General features: G+C 40.7%; 1 protein-coding gene and 2 pseudogenes across 2 annotated transcripts in view; 1 reads left to right on the plus strand and 2 right to left on the minus strand.

The window, feature by feature from the left end:
* The window catches only part of ELOVL7 (ELOVL fatty acid elongase 7), a 103,356-nt gene that overhangs the window by 44,357 nt on the left and 33,607 nt on the right, over nt 1-25,392 (minus strand). Inside the window, exon 3 of one of the 2 annotated variants that reach the window (XM_017852399.1) lies at nt 8,680-8,730. The exons of the other annotated variant lie outside the window; for it this stretch is intronic. The gene's annotated coding sequence lies outside the window, so the exon portion shown is untranslated. The remainder of the gene's footprint in view (nt 1-8,679; nt 8,731-25,392) is intronic. 2 annotated transcript variants of the gene reach the window in all.
* LOC108515467 (non-histone chromosomal protein HMG-17 pseudogene) lies at nt 11,403-12,046 on the plus strand (annotated as a pseudogene).
* On the minus strand, nt 23,594-25,359 carry LOC108515482 (dihydrolipoyllysine-residue acetyltransferase component of pyruvate dehydrogenase complex, mitochondrial pseudogene; annotated as a pseudogene).

Genomic DNA, 25,392 nt, shown 5'->3' on the forward strand with positions numbered 1-25,392 from the left:
TTAGTCTTGAAGAGTGTAAGTGTCCAGGAAATTATCCATTTCTTCTAGATTTTCTAGTTGATTTGCATAGAGGTGTTTATAGTATTCTCTGATGGTAGTTTGTATTTCTGTGGGGTCGCTGGTGATATCCCCTTTATCATTTTTTATTGCGTCTATTTGATTCCTCTCTCTTTTCTTCTTTATTAGTCTTGCTAGCGGTCTGTCAATTTTGTTGATCTTTTCAAAAAACCAACTCCTGAATTCATTGATTTTTTGGAGAGTTTTTTGTGTCTCTATCTCCTTCAGGTCTGCTCTGATCTTAGTTATTTCTTGCCTTCTGCTAGCTTTTGAATGTGTTTACAGCTCAATTTCTTAACCTGTAAAATGGGAATGCCATTCATTACCCACCAAGATAAAAGAAACTAACTCACAGAGTTGTTTTGAGGACCACATTAAATAATATATATTTGTAAAGTTTGTAAGCACAGAATCTGATTTTTAAGAATGAGCATTCAATCAAACTCATCCTCTTGTTTTAGTTTTTGCATTTTCTTTTTTTTTTCTGAGACGGGGTCTGGCTCTGTCACCCAGGATGGAGTGCACTTGAGAGAGCTTGGCTCACTGCAGCCTCAACCGCTCAGGCTCAAGAGATCCTCCTGTCTCAGTCTCCCAAGTAGCTGTGACTACCGAAGAGTGCTACCATACCTAGCTAATTGTTTTATTTTTGGTAGAGACGGGTTTCACTACGTTGCTTAGGCTAGTCTCAAACTCCTTGGGCTCAAGCAGTCCACCTGCCTCAGCCTCCTAAAGTGCTGGGATTACAGGTGTGAGCAACCGCACCCAGCCAAAATCAGTCATTTATCATTTAGAGAGCGAAGTTGTGCCAATTTATGGGTACATACAGACATAAAGATTAGACACTGGAGACTTTAAAAAGGTGGGGGAGGAAGAGGAAAGGAGAGAGGAGGACGTAGTCTGTAAAACTTCCTATGGGTACTATGTTCACTATATGGGTGACAAGGGTAATAGAAGCCCAAATCTCAGCATCACACATTATATACCCTTGTAAGAAACCTGCACATGTACCCCCTAAATCTAAAATATATATATTTTAAGTTGTGCCAATTTAATTGGAAAATATCTGGCCATCTCATTACCTGGTACAGTTAAATGGCAGTTTATGGAACAAATCTAGAAAAAACTCTACTACTTTTATTTTAAGAGCTAGCATATAACAGATTGCATGATTCTTCCCTTTGGGTCTTCCAGTTGTCTTAGTATGAGTGTTTTAGACCACACAAAAAGCTACATTTCCCACTCATCTTAACCACAGATATACCAGCCCTTGACCCATTATTCTCAAAATTAAAGTACTGAAATAATGTTCATTAAGTTATTCAGAATCAGAGTGAAATATTCTAGTTTTACAAGCCATGTGGCAGTGTTACATTTCAAAGTATTATTCTGTTTCTGTGCGATTTTTTCCTCTTCTTCTTTCACTAGCTCCACATAGGCCATTTTCCCCTCCCCAGTCCTCACCAAAGCACAAAGACTCAAAGAAACTACACTCTAATGCAGGTCAGAAATATTCACAGGCAGCCAAGAAAGCTGGTTTCTCCAATCCCAAAAGCTACACAAGACTGAGATGAAGGAAGGAGGAAAGGCAGAGAGAGGAAGAACCCAAACTGGATGAGGCAGGAGTAGATGTTATCAAAGCCAGCAGGAGATGAAGGACTATAGAGGTATGAAAAAGATCCAGTAACCATAGCTTTTTGGAGTGTGGACTCCTCTCTCACTAATCTACTGCTTGTAGATAACCTGTTTTCCTGTCCATAGTCTTTAACATTTGTGGGCCCACCAGAAAAGAAGGAACATCCACAATTGCACAGGGATGGGGCACGACAGAAAAACCTGATCCCCTTACCTTGTTGGAAGTGAACACAAAATACTGAGAATTTCGTTATGAGCTGATAGTGATGGACTGGATGCCAGTGTTGCATTGTAGGGACTGACTGATCTCGAAAACTGTTAACAACTGAATTATATTGCAAGTATAGTGATATCCCTAGACTAGACCCAGACATATCTTTGCCTTCTTTTACCATGACTCATCATGGGGACTTGATAGCTAGACAATGGGCACATAAAGATAGGAGGCAAGCCTGGCATGGTGGCATATGCCTGTAGTTCCAGCTATACAAGAGGCCGAGGTGGGAGGATTGCTTGAGCCTGGGCAACACAGCAAGACCCCATCTCTAAAAAGAAAGCAGGGGGAGCAATTTGCTCCATGTGGTATAGGTGTATAGGTGATAGAGATATCCTTTAGTTAGCAGAACTAGGACCTGAAAAGGCAATTTAGAATATTTGATGGCAAAGAAGCTCAGATCTGGCAGTGGCTTAAAAATCAAGGCTCTTGTATGAATGAAGCTCACCAGACTATTAAGCACAAGAAGGAAGATCCTAAAAATGATCTACAAACCTATCCCCTTGATGCATCCCTGCCTCATCCCAGATCTGACCATCACTGGCCTAAGTTTAGTGGAGGTGCCCCATAGCCTAAACATGGCCCACACAAACTTTTCATGGAACAGAGAGCTGGAGCAGGGAGTTGGTTAATTGCTTGAGCTATTATGAGAAGACTGAAGAGATACTATCAAGGGTTTGAGGAGTGGGAGGCCCTTCATGATGGGTCACAGGGAGCTTTGATGTTCAGGTTGTTCTTGGACAAGCACCCACTGTACCTCTCAATGCAGTAGTTAAAGAGGTTGGTGTTATACCACAGAGGTTCAGAAACTCATCTCATATTTGGGGGTAACATGATCATTAGATTGCAATTTCTCAAAGAAAGAGTGGTTATTCATGAATAGGATAATACTGCTACAATTTTTTTTGCTCAGACCTGGAAGCCACAGGGAGAAAAATGGACTCACGAGACTGAACTCCAGCATCTTCAAAGTGCTAGCTCAACACTGTCCTAAGCTAGCAGGCACCAAATACCAGGATGACATGTTGCTGCTTACAGTAAAATCAAGTAGAGGAAAACAAGATTTGGGTTTGGGGGTACCATCCACAGAGCCCTGGAAACATCAAAGTTCAAGAGCTTTAATCTGACAGACTTCTGATACCCAAGAAATGAAGCAGAGACTTAAAATTCTAAACCAGGGTAATATCTTATCCTGCTGCTAAGGGGATGTGGACCTCCTACAAAGTGAGCAGCAGAGGACAGAAGCAAGAGATCCTTGTCCTTTTTCTGGGAGGACTCTTGGAGGACTTGTCTGAAATGATTTACTTGTAAGACTACAATAAAGAGGTGCTAGCTGCATACAATATCCAAGTCCTGGGGCCCACTATGGTGAAAAAGAAGGTAGACTTAAAAAAAAGGTGTTGTACCATAACACTACCTGACTATATTTTTAGCAGTTGTTAGAGATCAGAGCTCAGCAATGAAGACATTGAGAGGTTGAGAGGAAGGTAATCACAAGCAAGCAGTGGCCCAGAATTTGGGGCTATGTTAGATTATAAGGCAGTAGAAAAATCACCACCCCTCCATTAAGGGTGGAAGAAACAAGAGAGGTACTTCAGAGAAATAGCTAAGGCTCACAGTCAGAGCTCAGCCTGCCTCCAAAAGCCTGAAAAATGTGTGGCAGGAGTAGAGTAAACAGGAGCTCACTCTCGAGTCCTGATGCTGGTGTTTCATTCCCCTCGCCTGCAACTGCTCCATGAATACTGCTCCTTGATTTTGATAGTATCACATGACAACTCAGTCATTTGGTAAAGAAGTGACTTAATTTGCCTCTTTAGACCCAAATTAAAGACGTCAGGTTCAAACGTGAGAAATGTGCCTTCTTTGTAGAGCAGAAATCCCTTCCCATAGGACAACCTACCTAGAGACTACTCAGAGCCACAAGCTGCCTATGTTAGCATGATGTAGACCTAATACCAGAACATACACAGTGTGCTTGGGCCCCTCATCACTTTGTCCTTTTTGCTCAGGTCTATTTCAACAGTGATCAGAAGGCAGAACTCTGGGAGAGCATCTTGCTGGAATTCACTCAGATGAGGATGGGACCTCAGAGGTGCTTGCAGTGGGAAGTACCAGACAAGAGCCCAGAAATCATGGCCAACCATTTCCAGGTGAACTTTCAAATGTATAGATTTATTCTAATTCTGCAACAGACATTGGAGACACTGTGCCTGAGGGAAAGGAGTGGTAGAACCAGCACATGATTTTCTAGGGCATGCTTTTAATCCAGGAACACAGCCATATGGTTTTCTCTTTCTCTTTTGAAGTTTGGGAGGATCTGGCCTCCCCACTGATCTCTGCTTTGGGAATCAGATATCAGGGACAAACCTGGAAGAATAAAACTGGCTAGCCACAGATGCTGCTCAAGGGACCACACTCTGAAATGAATTGCAGGAAGGTACCAACATAGGGATGGAACTCTGTGGTGGAACTACGGACTACAGGTAAAAACCAAACAGCTAACCTTCCTATGGAAAGCTATGTCTGGCCTCATATGGGGGATGGGGTATTTGAAACTTTACCCTTGCACACAGTAAGGGAGGAGAAGGGTACAGGGCAAATCAAGCTATTCCGCAGAAATAACAAACGCTTAATAAAGAACGGATCAGAAACATGCCTTCAAATGCAGAAACTGTTGAGCAAGAGCAGTGTGGAGAATAAAAAGGCAAAGGCAGCTAAGTGTGACTGATTAGATAGGGACAGGGAAGTCCAGATGTGAGTCAGAATGGGGCAGTGGGATCACAGCCCACAAGGTGGTGAAAGCCTCTCCAAGAGGAAGGTATTGAGAGACAGGACTAGCTGGATTTCCTGGGCCAACTAAGAATTCCTAAGCCTAGCTGGGGAAGGTGACCACACCCACCTTTAAACATGGGGCTTGTAACTCAGCTCACACCCAACCAATCAGGTAGTAAAGAGGGCTCACTAAAATACAAATTAGGCTAAAAGCAGGAGGTAAAGAAACAGTCAAATCATATATCGCCTGAGAGCACAGGAGGAGGGACAATGATCGGGATATAAACCCAGGCACTGGAGCTGGGAGCGGCAACCCCTTTGGGTCCCCTCCCATTGTATGGGAGCTCTGTTTTCACTCTATTAAATCTTGCAACTGCACTCTCTTCTGGTCTGTGTTTGTTCCAGCTTGAGCTGAGCTTTCGCTCGCCATCCACCACTGCTGAACGCTGACACTGCGGACTGGCTGCTGACTTCCACCCCTACGGATCCTGCAGGGTGTCGGCTGTGCTTCTGATCCAGTGAGGCGCCCATTGCCACTCCCCATCGGGCTAAAGGCTTGCCATTGTTCCTGCACGGTTAAGTGCCCAGGTTCATCCTAACCAAGCTGAACATTAGTCGCTAGGTTCCACGGTTCTCTTCTGTGACTCATGACTTCTAAAAGAGCTATAACACTCACCACGTGGCCCAAGGTGCCATTCCTTGGAATCCGTGAGGCCAAGAACCCCAGGTCAGAGAACAAAAGGCTTGCTGCCATCTTGGGAGCACTCGCCACTACCTTGGGAGCTCTAAGAACAAAGACCCATGTGCGGTAACAGTATTGCACAGACAGTCTCTCTCTGGGTTATGACCCTAGAAAATCAGAGGCCCCAAGTTTCTACTCCCACCATCTTAGGCAGGAAAAATCCATCAAAAAGCAATCAAAGGTTGCTAGGGAAACTTCCACCTAGATACTACTCTACACATTTCCTAGTATTCCCTTCCTCATCTGTTTTCTCACTGGAACTGGTTCCCCAGTCTTGTCCCTACCCTTTATACTTTAGCAGAAACAAAAATCTCAAAGAGGGCGTGAGGCTGAAGGAAAGTGACCAGAAGTTCTGAAGTATATCAAAACATGAGGGATGACTATAAAGTAATTATTTGTTTAAAGCAGGATTTCTCAACCTCGACAGTATTGATATTTGGGGGCAGACAATTCTTAGTTGTGGGGAAGTGTCCTGATTATTGTAGTCCTGGCTTCCATCCACAAGTGCCAGGAACAAGTCCTACCCAGTTGAGACGATCAAAAACATTTCCAGACATTGACAAACGTCCCCTGTGGGGCAAAATCCTCCCAAGTTGAGAACTATTGTTCTAAAGGAAGCTACCAACATGTATTCATTCAAATAAAAGCTTGCTTCAGAGTAATCACTTTGGCAATTATACATTTGTGTCAGTGATACAGTCATTAAAACAATTTTTGAGCTTTTCTTTAAAATCAACTTCAGAGTTTTCGGAATTTCATTTAAATGGTTTTAAAGCAGGAAAATTTTGGCTTACTGCTTCTATACAACAAGTTCATAACTAATCAAAAGTTAAGGTTGGTTTAGAGGCAAATGGATCAAGTGAAGCTATATTTTTATCAATGAGGTGGGAAAGGATGGGGAATAAAGCTGGGTTTAATGAGAAAGTAATTCACTACGGACATTTTCAGCTCATGGTTTATAAAACAAGAACAATTCCAAAAAAACTTGGGAAATGTTTGGGGCTTTGGCAATATTAGTGGAAAAGATATATAGTAGGCTGAGGTGGATATTTTTGAGGAAACACTCATTAGATGTATATATTCCAGCAGAATAGTTTATCTGCTGGAATTATCACTTATTATAACTCCAATTAAAAGGAAGCAAACCTAGAATGTGGAACAGTCTCAGTGAAAAATTATTTCAAATGACAAATTTTCAAATGTGTTAATTGTAACATATACGCATGTGTGTATGCGACAATATATACATACTACACACACACACATTACAGAAGCAAAAATACATGTCCATTCCACCTACTACACAGGATTTTGTGTTTTGTTTTGATGGTTCATGTTTATTAACCCACATTTCTCCTTGGTATTTTATCACCCTCCATTCTCTTTTTGCCATTTCTCTCCATTGAATAGGTTGTTAACACTGCCTTGGAAATAAAAGAGAACAGCAGAAAGCAAAGAAAGTTTTATCGTAGCTTTTGGGTTACAAAAGCGTAGGCACTTAGTCATACAGAACACAGGGTAGAGACAAGAGGTGCCCATGCGTCCTGGCACGGAAAAGCATCCTTCAGGCTCGAGGGAAGGAGAGTCCGAGGAAAGGAATTAGTACAGATCCCGGAGAGAAAGGTAATAAGCCCTGAGGAAGTGCCAGGTAGGAAAACGAGAGGCAAGAACAGAAGAGCTCAGGTACTATTGCCTAGGCAGAGCTGGGACAGGTGGCCAGTTGGACTTTAGGCAGCCACTGAAAGTTTCTTTTACTCCAGTCTGGTGCAAGAGCAGTATAAGGACTTCTGAGCACCCCCAATAGGCATGGAAGTGTGAAAGGAAAATATCTTGGGCCCCCATAATCACTAAAGGGAAAAGCAGCTGTGAACTGCTTAGGGCAAAAGTGCCCCCAATTCTTTTCAAAGTTTTCCTCTGCTCACTGAGATAAATGCGTTCCTGATTACCTCTTTTGTTAACCAGAAACACAAGAGAATGCAAGCAATCCTTTGTCTCTCACCTATCTGTGACCTGCAAGCCCCCTCCCTGCTTCGAGTCTTCCTGCCTTTGCTTTGAGTTGTCCCGCCTTTCCACATCGAACCAATGTATTTCTTGCATACACTGATTGATGTCTCATGTCTCCCTAAAATGTATAAAACTAAGCTGTGCCTGACCACCATGGGCACATGTTGTCAGGACCTCCTGAGGCTGTGTCACAGGTGTGTGTCCTCAACCATGGCAAATAAAGTTTCTAAATTAACTGAGAAACCTTTCAGATTTTCTGGGCTTACAGAAGTATTGCATAAGAGCCATAGAAAATGAAGGAGTCATAAAAGTAGAAACAACATGTATCTCTTCGGATCTGCAAGTACAAGTGGCCAAAGACCTGATGGGACCCTGAATATCTCAAAGGATGGCAATGTAGACAGAGAACATGGAGGATTAAAGGGTTCCTCCTCCCAATTACCTTGATACTACATAAGCTTTTTTAACTTGCTGAGGTCGGAGGGGAGGTGCTTAGAGATTAAAGCTGACGAAAATAGTTTTCTACCACCCCAAGGAATAAAAGTTTGAAATAAAAATAAAGCTGTAAAAAAATAATTATTTTCTTATATCAGACCAAATAGGCTTTAAGTCAAAAACTGTCACAAAAGATAAGATCATTATATGGTGATAAAGGGGTCAATTCATCAAGAGAATATAACAATTATAAATATATATGTACCCAACATAGTAGCACCAAAAATAATGCAAAGATTAATAGATCTGAAAGGAGAGAGAGACTACAATACAACAATAGTAGGGGGACTTTAATGTCCTACTTTCAATATTGCATAAATCATGAAGACATAAAATAAATAAGGAAACACTGAACTTGAAGTACGCATTAGACTAAATGAACCTAACAGACAGGTGCTGAACATTCTATCCAACAGCAGCAAAATACACATTCTCCTTAAGTGTACACAGAACATTCTCCATGACAGATGATATACTGAGCCACAAAACAAGTGTTACCAAATTTAAGAAGACTGAAATCATATCAAACATCTTTTCTTATCACAATGGTGTGAAACTACAAATCAGTAACAGGGGGAAAAGTGGAAAATTCACAAATACATGGAAAGTAAGCAACATGCACTTGAACAACTCATGGTCAAAAAAGAAATCAAAAGGGAAATTTTAAAATATTGAGACAAATGAAAATGAAAACACAACTTACCAAAAAGTATGGGATGCCACAAAAGCAGTTCTAAGAGGGAAGTTTAAATGCCTATAATAGAAAAGAAAAAAAACTTCAAATAAATAATTAACATTACACTTCAAGTAACTAGAAAAAGTCAGCAGAAGCAAGAAAATAATATAGATTAGAGTCGAACTAAATGAAATAAAGACTAGAAAACAATAAAAGATAACAAAACTAATAGCTGGTTATCTAAAAAGCTCAAAAAAATTGACAAACCTTTGGCTGGACAAAGGAAAAAAAGAGTATTAACAAATAAAATTGGAAATGAAAAAAGAGACACTGCAACTGATACTACAGAAATGCAAAGGATCATAAGAACTGCTATGAAAAATGGTACACCAACATATCCCAGAATAAATGGATACACTCCTAGAAACATATAACCTTCCAGGATTGAATCATGAAGCGGGAGAAAATCTAAACAGACCAATAGTGGGTAAGGAGATCAAGTCAGTAATCAAAAACCTCCCATAAAATAAAAGTCCAGGACCTGAAAACTTCACTGTTAAATTCTACCAAACATTTAAAGAATAACTAATAGTGATTCTTCTCAAACTCTTCCAAAAAAAACTGAAGAGGAGGGAATACTTCAGAACTCATTTCATAAGGTCAGCATTACCCAGATACCAAAGCCAGACAAGGACACTACAAGAAAAGAAAACTTCAGGCCAATACCCTTGATGAACACACAGGCAAAAATCCTCAAGAAAATACCAGCAAATGAAATTCAATAGCACATAAAAAGATCATTCACTATGATCAAGTGGGATTTATCCCTAGGATACAAGGATGGTTCAACACATGCAGATCAATAAATGTGATACACCACATTAATAACATGGAAGACAAAGACCACATAATCATTCCAATGGATGCATAAAGAGCATTTGACAAAATTCAGCCTCCTTTTATAATAAAAACTCAATGAATTCGGTTTAGAAGAAACCTCAAAACAATAAAGGCCATATATAAAAGCTAACATAATACTCAGCAGTAAAGAGTTGAAAGCTTTTCCTCTAAGATCAAGACAAGGATGCCCACTCTCACCACTTTTTTGTTTTTTATTTTAAAAAATAGAAATTTATTTCTCACAGTTCCAGAAGCTGGAAGTTCACGATCAAGGTGCCAGCAAGATAAGGTCTCATTCTGAGGTCTCTTCTCTTGGCTTGCGGGTGGCAACCATCTCACTGTGTGTTTGAATGACCTCTTTGTTGAGCCCTCGCTTCTATTCAACATAGTAGTCTTCCCTCCATATTCATGGGTTCTGCATCCATGGAATCAGAGGGCCAATTATACATATTTTCAATCCACTGTTGGTGATGTGGAATCCTCAGTTATGGAAGGTCAACTGTACTATACCATTAAGCATTCTACTTTTAAAAAATGTTTTACTTATTTATTTGGAGACAGGGTCTCGTTTTGTCACCGAGGCTAGAATGCCGTGGCGTGATCACAACTCACTGCAGCCTTAATCTCCTGGGCTAAGGCAATTCTCCCACTATAGCCTCCCGAGTAGCTGGGACTACAGGCATATGCCAAAATGCCTGGCTAATTTTTTATTTTTTGTAGAGATGGGTGTCTTACTGTGTTGCCTGGACTGGTCTCAAACTCCTGGGCTCAGGTGATCCTCCCACCTTGACCTTCTGAAGTGCTCAGATTATAGGCATGAGCCACTGTGCCTGGCCTGGACTATAGCAATCTCAGATTTTGGTATAGGGTCCTGTAACCAATCCCCTACAGATATGAAAGGCAGACTGTATTGGAGGATCTAGCCACAGCAATTATGCAAAAAAGAAATAAAAAGGCATCCAAAATCAGAAAGGAAGAAGTTAATGTGTCTCCCTGTAGGGTCTTACAACTAGAAAACCCTAAAGAGTACTGGGTGTGGTGGCTCACATCCGTAATCCCAGCACTTGGGAGGCCAAGGCAAGGGGATCACTTGAGCCCAGGAGTTGAAGACCAGCATAGGCAACAAAGTAAGCCCCCATCTCTACAAAAATAAAAATAAAAAAATTAGCCAGGCATGGTGGCGCACACCTGTGGTTTCAGCTACACAGGAGGCTAAGGCAGGAGGATGGCTTGAGCATGGGAGGTCAAGGCTGCAGTGAGTCATGATCGTGCCACTGCACTCTAGCCTGGGTGACAGAGCGAGATCCTGTCTCAAAAAAAAAAAAAAAAAAGAAAAAAAAAGAAAAAAAACCGAACAAACTAGAATAAAGCAGGCAGAAGGAAGGATAAGCAGCTTGCTGAGTCTGTTCACTCTTTCTTCCCTTGCAGGACACTTGCTCCATCTCCTCCTGCCCTTGAATGTCAGATTCCAGGCTCTCTGGCCTTTGGACTCTGGGAACTTGTACCAGTGGCCTCTCAGGGGCTCTCAGGTCTTTCACCTCAGACTGAGGGCTGCACTGTCGGCTTTCCTAGTTTTGAGGCTTTTGAACTTCAACCGAGTCACACTACTAGCTTCTCTCTCTTTCTCCAGCTTGCAGACGGCCTATTGTGAGACTTTGCCCTGTGAGCCAATTCTCCCTAATAAACTCTCTTTTATATATATACATATATCCTATTGGTTCTGTCCCTCTGGAGGACTCTAATACAGACTTGTGAGTTTGTCAAGTGAGATTTAAACCCATTTACTTTAGATATGGGATTGGGTCAGTACAATTTTTCTTTTATATCCCTTATGTAAGTGGTTTTTAAACATGGTTGAAAACCAGAATCACCCAGAGAGAGATTTGGATTCAGTTAATGTTTGGGAAAATTCTGATGGCCCAGGTTTGAGAATCTTTTCTTAAAGCTTCATAAATCATTCTCAGACATGACAACACCCATGACAACATGAGCAACAGGCATAAAATACGTGACAAAGGATTCAGTTAAAGAAGGTCGGAGCAGTGTGAAGAAGAAGAGGCGAGAACGACCCCCGGACAAACCAAAACCTGCGCAGGCTGCATCTCGCGTCCAGCACCTAAGTCCCGCCCCCGTCGCCACCACGCCCAAGAGAAAGGCTGAAGGGGATGCTAAAGGAGATAAAGCCAAGGTGAAGGACGAACCACAGAGAAGATCTGCGAGGTTGTCTGCTAAACCTGCTCCTCCAAAGCCAGAGCCCAAGCCTAAAAGGCCCCTGCAAAGAAGGGAGAGAAGGTACCCAAAAGGAAAAGGGAAAACTGATGCTGGCAAGGAGGGGAATAACCATGCAGAAAATGGAGATGCCAAAACAGACCAGGCACAGAAAGCTGCAGGTGCTGGAGATGCCAAGTGAAGTGTGTGCATTTTTGATAACTGTGTACTTCTGGTGACTGTACAGTTTGAAATAATATTTTTTTATCAGGTTTTATAAAAATGCAGAATTTTGTGGGGTTTTTTGTTGTTGTTGTTGTTGTTGTTGTTGTTGTTGTTGCTTTTTTGAGACGGAGTCTCGCTCTGTCGCCCAGGCTGGAGTGCAGTGGCACGATCTCCACTCACTGCAAGCTCTGCCTCCCGGGTTCACACCATTCTCCTGCCTCAGCCTCCTGAGTAGCTGGGACTACAGGCGCCCGCCACCGCGCCCGGCTAATTTTTTGTATTTTAGTAGAGACTGGGTTTCACCGTGGTCTTGATCTCCTGACCTTGTGATCCGCCTGCCTCGGCCTCCCAAAGTGCTGGGATTACAGGCGTGAGCCACCGTGCCCGGCCCAGAATTTTGTTTTACTTTTTTTTAAGCTATGTTGTCAGCACACAGAACACTTCATTGCTGTTTTGGGGGGAAGGGGCATATGTCACTAATAGAATGTCTCAAAGCTGGATTGATGTGGGGAAAACACCTTTCCCTTCCAGTTTTGAGAGACTTCCTCTAGGTTCCCAGGAGGAGGAAGTCCCTGACTTTGACACACATGGCCACCTTGGCACAAAAGCCTTGTGGTATGGAAAAAGAAATTTGTTTTTATGTCCTCTTCTCCCTTTCCATCTTTCAGCACAGACTTAACTCCCTTAAGCCCAGACATCTGTTGGGACCTGACCGCTAGTCATTGGTTACTAGTGTGTCAGGCAATCTGGACTTTCCAGTGATGCCACCTGTCAAAACAGCAGTGGTTTCATTTCTAGATTGTGGATCTTCAGATAAATTCTGCCATTTTCATTTCACTTCCTGAAAGTCAGGGTCGGCTTGTGAAAAGTTGTTAAACAACATGCTAAATGTGAAATGTCAACCCTCACTCTAAACTTTCCCTGTTCAGAGCATCAGATGAAGACTTCACTGGGTTTTATAGTGGCTTTCTGATTTTTGGTAGTCCACTGAAGAAGGGAGTTTGAAAGTTGTTGTACACTGTTAACAATTGTCTGCCCATGTCCTGCCTGAAATACCATGATTGTTTATGGAAAGTATCTTTAATAAAGCTGGATACAGTTTGGCTTGGGGGGAAAAAAAAAAAGGTCACTCAGGAATGATAAGGCTTCTGGGTCAAGAAGGGCAGGAATAGGAGGTGCAATCAATGCTGGAAAAGATTAATCTGGGGTTTCAAAAGAACTCATGAGAGATGTGAAATATGGGGACAGATGTTTGAATCAGCACATATATCCAGGATGTAAACTAACATTTTATATCAGGGACGATTGCTTAAAGTTCTTAAGTATCCGTGAAAGAGAAAATCACTACCTACTGTATCTTATATCTTAGTAAATTACAGAAAATTAGACCATAAGCCTTGTAATTTAGGCAAACAAAACTGATGGAGAAACGTTAAAGATACTAGTCACCTAACTTTCTGTTTTTCAAATGGCAATGTTACAGAATCAGGGAAGATGCTTTCATCTGCAAGTAACAGAAAACTCAAAATGGCTTAACCAGTAAGAGGATATGTTTTCTCATGGTATAAGAAGTCCAAAGATAGGTGAGTTCTCCTGAGTTGGCAAAATTCTCTTTTGTTGTTTTTACGGAAAAAGATAGTAGCAACCATTCCAAATAGCACATTCTCATATACCTTTATTTAGAGCAGTGAAAGAGAATTTTCTCTGTGTTTCTTTTTAGGAGCTTCAAAATCCTTCTCAATGCTCCTCCAGAGGCCCTTAAATGTTCCTTCCCAGAATTGCATCACATGCCAACATTTAAACCAAGCACTGAAAAAAAAAAAAAAAAAAGAAAAAAAACAAAAACAAACAAACAAACAAAAAACAAAACACTGGGACTGCAGTGATTTCTTTGTTAATCTACATTATATTTTACCGTCCCATCCCACCCCGTAAGTCACAAACGGAAGCACATGACCTCAGGGAGGAAGGAGAATCCCAGAATAAGGAAGAAGAGTGGTTAGCTCACATGGAAGAAGGAAGGTCGAGAGACAATGCTGCCTGTAGCCGTGACACAGAGATTACCCTGCAGTGTCTTTTCAAATATAAACTGAAGCTTACAGCCTGAGCCTATCCAAGTGATCTCTACCTTTCCTCTGATAGGTGCTCAGGCTAAATTAATCTTGATTTTCGTTTAAACAAAGCATGATCAATAAGTGAATATGTTAAGTATACCTGATAAACATACTTTGCAACACCATATAAGACTTGTTAGTGAATTTTATATCTGCTATTTAGAAGTATCTTGTGCCATTGTCTCTTTGATACAGATAACACACTATAAACCTATAAACACAGAGAGCCTAGGGTTGGGCTACTACTTGTAATTGTTGTTTTATCACTTCCATGAACTCATGTTGTTCTGACAGGTATACAACATATTTAAATAAAATAGATGTTTCCCATCCCCCAATAATAGAACATATTACCACATTTTCTATATGAATTAACTCAGGCCTGTCTTTCAATCAGGTTTAAGAGTAGTCATTTCCATGTCAAACAGAACCTCAAACAAGTATTTTTACCATCCTTTCCACTCCCTACTACTCCATTATTTCATCTCAATTTTCACTTCCTCATTTTCCCTTCATAAAGGGATTTATTAAGAATTAAATGCCTCTAGAAAGGATAACATATGTGCATGACCCACCAAAGTAATTCAGATTGCATTTCTGTTTGGCACAAGCTCTTCAGTATAATCATGACTCTTGAGTTTGAGCAGAGGCAAACAAACTAGATGTTTACTCACCAACCTCAACTAGTTTACATGATAACTTGTAAGAAATGAAGGAGTCCTAGAAGCCAGTGATACAGCAACAGGAACCACTAGCAAATACAATTCATGTAAAAACCTTAGCACGAGTGCTAAACATTGTGCTACTTACTGCGCTTATTTTTACTCTTATTGATAATAGAGGGCCTCTCAATCTAAGCTGAATAATCAGTATCCTTCCTAAGTCTCTGGTCCTAACTCAGCATTCTATAATTGCAGAGACAAGGCAAACTTAGAAAAGAGTCAGAGAATCTTTAGGTGAAATAAAGGACCCACTGAAGTCACCATCAAGTATAAGCTCAGTGCTAGGCAGTGCGGAATGGGAGGATAAAGACAAGGGCCCTACTCTCAGGCAGCCTCAACATGTGCAAAGAGTCTAGACTCTGGGATGAATAAATGTGAGTAAAGAAAAGCATCCTAAAAACTGTACAGATGATAGTGACCACTGGGACCAACTGGGAAGTCTCTTTATCAGAAGAAGTGATAAGTACCCCAAAGGCAGTTTAATTCTTGTTTGTAATTTAAGCGCTAGGACTTGAATAGTCCTAGTCTTGAATAGAACAGGTGCTTAATAAATATCTGCTGAATGAATTTAAAAATGTTGTAAACTCAGAAAAATAAGGGAAGGCAAGAGGGACAGACCAAATGCTCCATTTCTTAGGCCTTCTTCCCCACTTTTTTTGAAACAAATACAAAATACTCCTCTCATTCATTTTCTCTTCAAACATAAAGTAACTTTTGAGCATCTACTATTGTACAAGAAGTGCTAAGCAAGACACAATATTATTTTTAAAATATGATTCCTAAATTCAAACAACTGAATCTGGCAGGGAAAAGGTACCTACTCAGATTTCTACAATGCAAAGCAGAATGCAGGGGCATGCAAACAGTTCACACTGACTGCAAAAGTCTTTAGGAATGAAGAGTCACATCTGTATCCACACGTGACCTAGAAGAAAGGCGTTTAATGGAGGAAAGGATACATGAGCTGAGCCTTGAGAATAAAATTTCAATAGGGCAAAAATGTGCACAGCTGAGAGAAAGGAGAGGCCTGCATTGCAAGTAGAGAAAATTCATTTGCTTATTCAACCAATATTCTGAAGTATATGTTATAGGCCAAATACTTTTTTAGGTGACAATGATACAGTAGGAAACAAAACAAAAATCCTGGCTTCATGAGATTATGAAAAGTTGCAGATGTGTTTCCAAAATGTTTGTTGCTACACTTGGCAACATACAGGGCTAACGATGGAAACAACAGGAAGATCAAGACAGGAAAGGTAGATTACAGCAGTGGCACCTGATTCTGGAGGAACCAAAGGCCAGCCAGGCTAAATAATTTCTTTTTAGAGTTAGTTCTGTTGACCATGAGGAGTCATTACAGGTTTCTCAACTGAGAAATGTCTTAATCAAAGTGATGCTTTGGAAAGACTGACTGGGTGGTGGAATCCAGGGCTGGGTAACTAAGGGTGTGGTTTAAAAGCAGGGAGAGCAATTACACACTATTGCATCCTACTGGGAAGGATCCAGCATAAGCATCACTTCCTCTGAGATGTCATTCTTGATTCAGCCAGTCAGGGCCAGGTGTGCCACTAAGGTATCCTCAAAAGAATCTCTCATCTATGAGAGCACTTCCTGTATACAGTATTGCAAATCTATTCTTATGTTTTCTACTCATGAAGAGGAAAGAGACTGAGCCTCATCACCTCCGTGTTCCCAGGGCCTAGACCAACGCCTGGCATGTAGCAAGAAATATGTGTGGTATGAGGAAATATCCAAGTGTTACGGATTGAATTGTGTTTTACCAACATTTGCATGTTAAAGTCCTAACCTCCAGTTCTTCAGGATGTGACCTTATTTGGAGAGTCTTTCCAGAAGTCATCAAATTATAATGAGGTAATTGCGTGGTCCCTAATCCACTATGACAGGGGTCTTTATAAAAAGGGGAAATTCAGACATAGACAAGCACACAGGAAGAACACCCACCTATAAGCCAAGGGGAGAGGCCTGAACAGATCCTTTCCTCATAGCCCTCAGAGAGAACCAACCCTACCAACACTTGGATTTCAGATTTCTCATCTTCAGAACTATGAGGTAATAAATATCTGTTGCTTAAACTACCTAGTTTATGTCACTTTATTACAGCAGTTGTAGCAAACTAATACACCAAAGTGAAGATGTTCACTCAACTTGAAGAAAAATCCAAAATCGGAGCCCAGGATTAAGGCCAGGGTTACCTATAAAGAGAAGCAATCATTGTCGTGGGAGCAGACTAAATCTCTGTGAGAAATAATATAGGAGGAGACATGGCAAAGGGTAGCACTTAGGGGACACTGGTGTTTAGGAATCAGGAAGCGCAGCTGAGACATTTAAAGCAGCAACAGCCGGAAAGGTGCAGAAGGAAGCTGCCTGGTAGGAGCTTCAAGTACTGCAAAAAAAAAAGAAAAAGAATGATGAAAAAAAAAAAAGTAACAGAAATGTATTGTCTCACAGTTCTGGATGCTAGAAGTCTAAAACCAAAGTGTTGGTAGGGTCGGTCCCTTCTGAGGGCTGAAGGAACTGTTTGCAGTCTCTCTCCTTGGCTTGTGAACTGCCATCTTTATGTTCACAGGAAGGCGGCCCCTTAGGGAACACCCATGTTGGGGAAATAGAAAGAGAATCCAGGGACAAACATGAAGAAGCAAGTCAGAGAGCTGCAGAAGGGAGCTTCTACTTTGGTATTGGTAGCAGCTGCAAATACAGAAAAAAGAAAAATAAATGGTCAAAAGAAAAACTGCCCACAAAATTTCAGAGAGGCAACCAAATAAGGAAGGGCTACATACAAATATTCTAAATTGCAAAACACTGTGGCCCAGGAAAGGGTTGGGAGCACAGTGGCATCTACGATATGGCAGGGTTCCTAACCCAACATGGCCTCCTCCTCCAGCTGCACTGGGGATGCAAAAGAGCCTGAGAATCCTCACAAGCAACCCCACATCGGAGCAGAAGCAAATGGACTAACAATCCTATTTTTTTTTTTTTTCTCCAGGTGGTGAATGGAACAACAGGATTGATTCTGATTATGGAAACTCCATATACTAGTGAACAGATAAAAATGCCTTAAAGGGAATGGGATGCAACCTATGAGGTGGAATGAATCTTGGTATGAATATTGAAAACTACTTAAAAGTGAAAATACAACGCAGGTTCCTGAATTCTTCTTTCCTTCACTTTTCATGTCCTCAGGCTACAGGAAAAAATTACTATGAACTGAAGTTATCAGCCCTCAAACTATTGCTCAGTGAGAAAAAACAAACTGGCTCAAAAATACTGAGGGAAAGAGACAGCAAAGCACCCAAATTGTATCACAGCAAGTATGTGGTCTGACTAGAGGTGCCCTAATATTCATTTGATGAAAAAAAAATCACTGGAAAACTTTACAAATAAACTGTAAGGGGAAAGAAAGCAAAGCAAAAAGGACCCGGAAGACAAAAAAGAACCAAGAACAACAAAAGGTAACTAAAGGAACAAAAGGAAATTCTCCAGAAGTGTTTTGAGTTAAAAACATGTATTCATAAAATGATAAAAGAATAAAATGAAATGGGAGACTGTAGAACCAATGAAACAAATTGAGGACCGAAGCATCATTAGCACACTAAAAAATAAATCAGAAACAGCCAGAAACAGAGTATTCAGAGTCAAGCAGTGATTTCTAGGTATAGAAGAAAAACTGAAGCATTCAAATGAAAATGATAAAGGTTAAAGCAATATATATGTAAAAAAAAAAGGAGGGCAAAGATGATCCTAAACAAGGGTAATTGGTCTTTCTAAAGTACAGGATTCAACAAAAGAAAAAGTAACATATTCAAATACACAACAAAAAATAATTTCCTACTGACTCTATAGACTGAGAAAACAAAATTGTAAGAAAATCTGATGCATAACAATCAATAGCAAGAAAAATCCTGATTAAATTGATGAACTCAAAGAACAAGAAAAAAATTCTTATACATCTATGCAGAAACATCAAATTAAAGAAATCAAAGAAAACCTAAATAAATGGTAAGTGATAACATGTTCATGGTTTGGAAAACTTAATATTGTTATCAATTCTCCTAAATTGATCAACACAACTCTTATTAAAATCCCATATGCTTAGCATATGACCCAGCAACTTTACCCTTAATATTAACCCAAGAGAAAGACTTATATTCATTCCAAAACTTGTACATAAATGTTTACAGTGACTTTATTCATAGTTACTCAAAATAATAAACTGAAATTTTCTTTGACTAATAAATGGATAAACAAACAGTGGTATATCCATTCAATGAATTACTATGCAGCAATAAAAAGAAAAAGGCTACTGATACAACATGGATGAATCTGAATTGTATTTCTGTTAAGTGAAATAAGCCAGACTCCAAAGAATACATACCATAAAATTCATTTATGAAATTCTGGAGAAAGCTAAACTATAAAGATAGAGAACGTGTCAGAGGTTGCCTGGGGTTGGAGGATGGAGGGGGGTTCATTACAAAGCACAGCACAAGAGAATTCTGGAGGGTGATGGAAATGTTATGAGAACAAAATGATTTTTTCTTTAAAAAATAGTATTAAGAGACTGGTGAAATGTTGACAATTTTTGAGAATGATTGATGATAGTACATGGGTATTAATCTACTTCTGTGTATGTCTGTGAACTCTATTTTAAAATGTTTAAAAACGAAAAAAAGAAAATGTTAAGGATGACAACTGGTATTGGTAGTGTCAAAGAATCTAAAGAAGAACACTAGTTCTTCAGTGTTGAGTGAATATGAAGAAAAAACCTACTGAATTATGAAACTAGCTAATAATTTACAAACTTCTACAGTATAATACACAGTTGGGTGGCAGAAATCAAACCTAGGCTCCAAGGAGTGAGGAGGCATTGAAAGTAGCTTGTCTTGATAAATATAAACTCATCCCAGAGGAAGGTTTGAACTGGAGGGACTTCTAGAATTTGTCTAGCTGTGATGACTGAAGTTCTGAAGGATTTTTCAAGAAAGAGTTGCATCCAACACTCAGCTCAACCGACTTCTGGGATCACTCCCTTTCTATGATCCAGTTACTCAAGGTACTTATTTATAGGAGGAAGAAAGAAGGTAGTAGAGACAAGGACAGATTTATTTCAAGGACGAAAACATCCTGAATACATTTGTAAGGCCAAGAAAAGTTGGTGGAAGAGGAGAAGCTGAAATTGCATGAGTGTTTATGGATGTGCCTAAGGCGAAAGCTTTGATTTCACAGGAAATCAGAAAAAAGTAGGAAAATAGAGAAATCATAGCCTCAAGTGAAGTTCCACTGGCCACAAATGCAAAGCAGGCACGCAAGATAAAGTCCTTATTTCAGCACCTGCACTCAACCTAAACCAGCTAGGGTTCTAAAGCATATTTGCATTTCAGTCAGCTGGAAATTCACAGTAAGTATTTCACTGAAACAAAAGCATAATAGGTAGTTTTCTAGATAAGCCACAGTCACTGACTTAGCCCACTGTGTGAGTACGTTTTAGCTGGAGTTCTGGTTTTGAGAAATGGAGAGATGATCGGCGCAACAGAAGGAAGGAGAGCACCTTTCCTGGGGCATCAAGATAACTTTATTAGGAGATAACTTTATAAGGAGACTGAAGGAGATCCCGTACACCCAGGGATCTCATTCTGTCCTAAATCCATCAAGGCCTTAAATCCACCAAAAATGTCCCAAGTACACAACTGCCTAACTATCCTCAAACAAACCAACAAAAAGTCAGTTTATTAAACTGCAACACATGTTGGCTACATAATGGAAATAAAGTAATTTCTTCATTAATTCTGAAGCTTGAATGTACATTAGGCTTTCCTGAGGTACTTGGTGAAAGATATTTCCAGGGTCTCCCCCACAGGCAATCTCATTTAGGTGGTCCTTCAACCACACTTAGGGAAACACAGCACTATGATTTTCTGGTTTTGTTTTTTAAGACAATGCTTGTTAACACAAATGAATCTTTGAATGTTTTAGGTACTTAAGAAAATGGAGCATTTCTTACAGTATGAAGGAAAACATTTGTGGGCAGAAGAACAAAAGAAGCAGTTTGGCCCAGTTTAAGGCAGTACCCCTAGGATCTTCCTCCTGTTATACTTTAATACTTAACACACACCTTCATTTCCCATTCATGGGTGAGGACATGGACACTGGAATCTCATACTGAAGGGAAAGGGAGATGGTGAATTCATTCATTTATTAAAGGCTTTTCATGTGGATTTTTCTAATCCCACTGCTTATCTAAACTTCTGTTTAAAAAGCTTCTACAAAGGCCGGGCGCGGTGGCTCAGCCTGTAATCCCAGCACTTTAAGAAGCCAAGGCGGGCGGATCACGAGGTCAGGAGATCGAGACCATCCTGGCTAACACGGTGAAACCCCGTCTCTACTAAAAAAATACAAGAAAAATTAGCCGGGTGTGGTGGCGGATGCCTGTAGTCCCAGCTACTCGGGAGGCTGAGGCAGGAGAATGGCTTGAACCTGGGAGGCAGAGCTTGCAGTGAGCCGAGATCGTGCCACTGCACTCCAGCCCAGGCAACAGAGAGAGACTTCATCTCAAAAGAGAAAAAAAAAAAGCTTTTACAGAGAATTCATGTTAGAAACATTATTTTATTCAAAACTGAAGATAGATTAGCCCATTACCTATACATGATTATTCAGTGGAATCAATAATTACTAAAATATACAAATATGCAATCCTGCAGCACATTATATGTAACCAGTACTGATATTCCACTCTTGTGCTTTAGGACAGGCAGGACAGTTTTTCAGGGCTGGCATCTGATCTGATTCATTGGACATCCATACCACACTAGTTTATTAATATTTTGGTTCTAACTCCTGCACATACCTCTATATTTGGGAGTCATTATACTGCATTTCATTTGCAGATATGTTTCACCTCACCTAGAATTTTGTAAGTTCTTGTAGGGTAGGGTGGAAGGGTTTCTTAAGCAAATTTGTATTGTGTACAGTACTGACGCAGGAGAGGTGAGTCAAGGACTAAATATCCACGGTATTCATCAATCAGTAAAGAAATTCTCATAGCTCTACTGGGCAGTAAGAAGGCCCAATTTTGTCAGTTTCAATTTTAACTTAGAAGAATAAGTAAATAAGGTATATTTATCTGTAAATAACTCACACGACAAGGTCAACCTCTCAGCTTTCTGTTATCTAACTGTATTCTATTTGTGCTTCTGCCCTTTACTGAGAGGCTGTATTTGATATTCTCAAAAGGTTTTCTTCACTCAGATTGGTTCTCAAAAACTTGAGGAATGCGTTTTCATTAAGGTCAGTTGGGCCGGGCGCGGTGGCTCAAGCCTGTAATCCCAGCACTTTGGGAGGCCGAGACGGGCGGATCACGAGGTCAGGAGATCGAGACCATCCTGGCTAACATGGTGAAACCCCGTCTCTACTAAAACTACAAAAAACTAGCCGGGCGAGGTGGCGGGCGCCTGTAGTCCCAGCTACTCGGGAGGCTGAGGCAGGAGAATGGCGTGAACCCGGGAGGCGGAGCTTGCAGTGAGCTGAGATCCGGCCACTGCACTCCAGCCCGGGTGACAGAGCGAGACTCCGTCTCAAAAAAAAAACAAAACTTTGTGAATTAGCTGCATTTTATTCATTTGAACTATGATCATTCATACCTAGAAGGAAAAAATAGTATATCGTATGTGTGTGTATATGCACATACTATATATAGTATAGAAGACAGTATAGTCATTAGCATACTGGGCATTCTCAGTGTTTCTCTTTATTGGCTTCAGTGTCTTTCTCAAGTAGTCCATCTGACTTATTTTCTGATAAGTAGCAGGCGCCTTCCTCTTTCCCACTACATTTTGTTAGACTAATAAATAATGACATATTCCTGAAAGGGGAAATGGAAAAGTAAAATAAAATAAATAAATAATGACATACCAAGAATAAAAGATTAGAAACTGAACAACTGGGGCCCGTATAACTCACACAAAGGCCATCAACCTTTGTCTTCATGGATGTATGTTTTTTTTTTTTTTTTTTTCATTTATATCAAGTGGCTGGTTTATATTTAGATTATCTCAAGAGGAGGGGAAACAACCATGTATAGGGATTCATAGAAAATAAACAATCAGCTGAAAAGGTCTAAGAAAATGTTGACTTTGAAAATTTCACTTATTTTCCTTGAAGTTTTCTACCCTTTCCATCGATGATAACCCAAGATCATATAATGGAAAATTTCAAACCAGGGTTAAATTCTAAAGTAAAGCTTCAATTCAAGCCCTTCCCCCACGATAATTAATTTTCCTGATTTCTCCTTCTCTCACATCTAAGGAGAACATTTTAGGCGATTAAATTTCAGAACTTCAAGGTTCCGTCCGGGTTACCTTTATGTCCTTTTCTTTAGGGAACCACAATTCTACCTATTCTACATTTCCTAGTGGAAGTACTTATCACCAGAGGGCTAGGCAAGGCCACATGTCCCTTAATTAGGAGTACAGAGCTAAAAATCTGGTGTCTGATTATTAAACGTGCACAATATTTGGGTGTAATCGGCATTTTAAAAATTCAGTAATGTCCATTATAAATAACTTATCTGGACAGACTCAATAATAAAATAACTGGTTAAAATAAAAGAACCACCTGTTTAATACATAAATATCTTGATAAGAATGAATCATTGTGACCTGGAAGAGTCTTTTCTTCATACCCCTGCACTTCATACCCCTGCACTGGAGGATTTCTCCCCTCAATCTTTGGTGCTCTCTTTTCTTTCTATTGAGTTAGTTACAATAACATGGTGATAGGTTTTTCAAGGTACTTTCTAAACTCAGCAAGCCACTGGTCTCCAACTGCTCCATCCACCACCCGGTGATCACAACTGAGTGTAACAGACATCATGCTAGCCACATCAAACCATCAAACCCTTTTTCATTATCTGCGGGAACCAGTTTATCCTCTGAAGCACCAAATGCCAAAATACATGCTTGAGGTAGGTTAATAATAGCAGAGAAATTCTTAATTCCAAACATTCCTAAATTGGAGATCGTAAAAGTGCCACCCTGGAATTCGTGTGGCTGTAGTTTACCCTCTCTTGCTTTGGTTGCTAAAGAAACAACATCATTAGTAATGGTTTCCAGTCCTTTTATATGTGCATTAAACACAATAGGTGTGATGAGTCCTGTAGGAGTACTGACTGCAACACTGACATCAACAATGTGATTTTGTCTCATAACTGTGTCCATCCAAGAGGAATTTGCTTCGGGAACTTTTAGACATGCCAAAGCTGAAGCTTTTATGATGAAGTCATTGACGGAAATTTTGCTTCTCCCTTCTAAAATCTTATTAAGTTCTTTCTGTACCAACAAAACTTCTCCCATATTTACATCTATAGAAAGGTAATAACGAGGTATGGTTTGCTTTGATTGCATTAATCATTGTGCAATAACCTGACGAATGTTGCTAATTGGGATATCTGTGAAGACACCTATAGGAACTGGTGCCATTCCAGGACCTGTGGGAGGCACAACAGCTGCTGGAGCAGGAGCAGCTTTACTAGGCACAAAAGAGTCAATATCCTTCTTGGTGATTCTACCATCTGGTCCTGTACCTTTTACTTGTGTAAGATCAATCCCTTTCTCTACTGCCAACTTCTTTGCAAGAGGGCTAACAAACACCCTTCCCTTTGGTCCAGCAGGAGTAGCTGGGCAGGGTGCTGAAGCTATAGGAGCTAAAGGCTAGGGAGTTGGAGGAACAGTGGCCACCGGGGGTGGGGTAGGTGGTGGTGCTTGTGGTTTTAAATCTGTTACTTCAGTTGGCCTATAGTCAGCAAATGCTGATATATCTGCCTCTTTTTCTACAATGGTACAGAGTGGGGTTTCTAGAGGGACATCTCTTGTGCCTTCAGGGACCAGGATTTTTGCCAGATAACCTTCTTCCTGTACTTCAAAACCTACAGTGGCTTTGTCAGTCTCTATCTCCGCCAATAAGTCTCCTTCACTTAGCTTCTCACCCACTTTTTTTTCCCATCTCTGAACTGTGCCCATGGTCATGGTGGGAGAGAGGGCAGGAAGAAGTACCTGCATGTGAGGGGGATATGAGCTACCAGGAACCTGAGCAGAAGGTGTAGGTGGTGAAGCAGTGGCAGCAGGGGTTGGTGCTGGGGCCGCCTGTGAGGTAGGTGCTCCCGAGGAATCCAATGTATAATTTTTAAAAGCCTCAATATCCTCAGGCTTGCCAACTGTGATACAGATGATCGCTCCAATGGGAACATCCCTGGTACCTTCAGCAACAAGTATCTTTGCCATATAACACTCCTCCAGGCTCTCAAATCTAACAGTGGCTTTATCAGTTTCAACTTCTGCAATTAGGTCACCTTCGTTGATTTTGTCCCCCTCTTTTTTTTCCCAATGGGCTATGGTGCCTGCCTGCATTGTGGGGGAAAGAGAAGGCAGTGGAACCTTCTGATGCAGGGGAACACTGTAACAGCGGCGGCCGGGTGACCCCAAAAGCTGCAGCAGTAAGTGGTTCCATGGCATGGCCCCTGAGCTGGGGGTCCAGCTGCACGGTGCCCGGACCCCTCCATA

This window comes from Rhinopithecus bieti, unplaced genomic scaffold (genome assembly GCF_001698545.2).
Source record: "Rhinopithecus bieti isolate Rb0 unplaced genomic scaffold, ASM169854v2 scaffold_33650, whole genome shotgun sequence".
Taxonomy (NCBI): domain Eukaryota; kingdom Metazoa; phylum Chordata; class Mammalia; order Primates; family Cercopithecidae; genus Rhinopithecus; species Rhinopithecus bieti.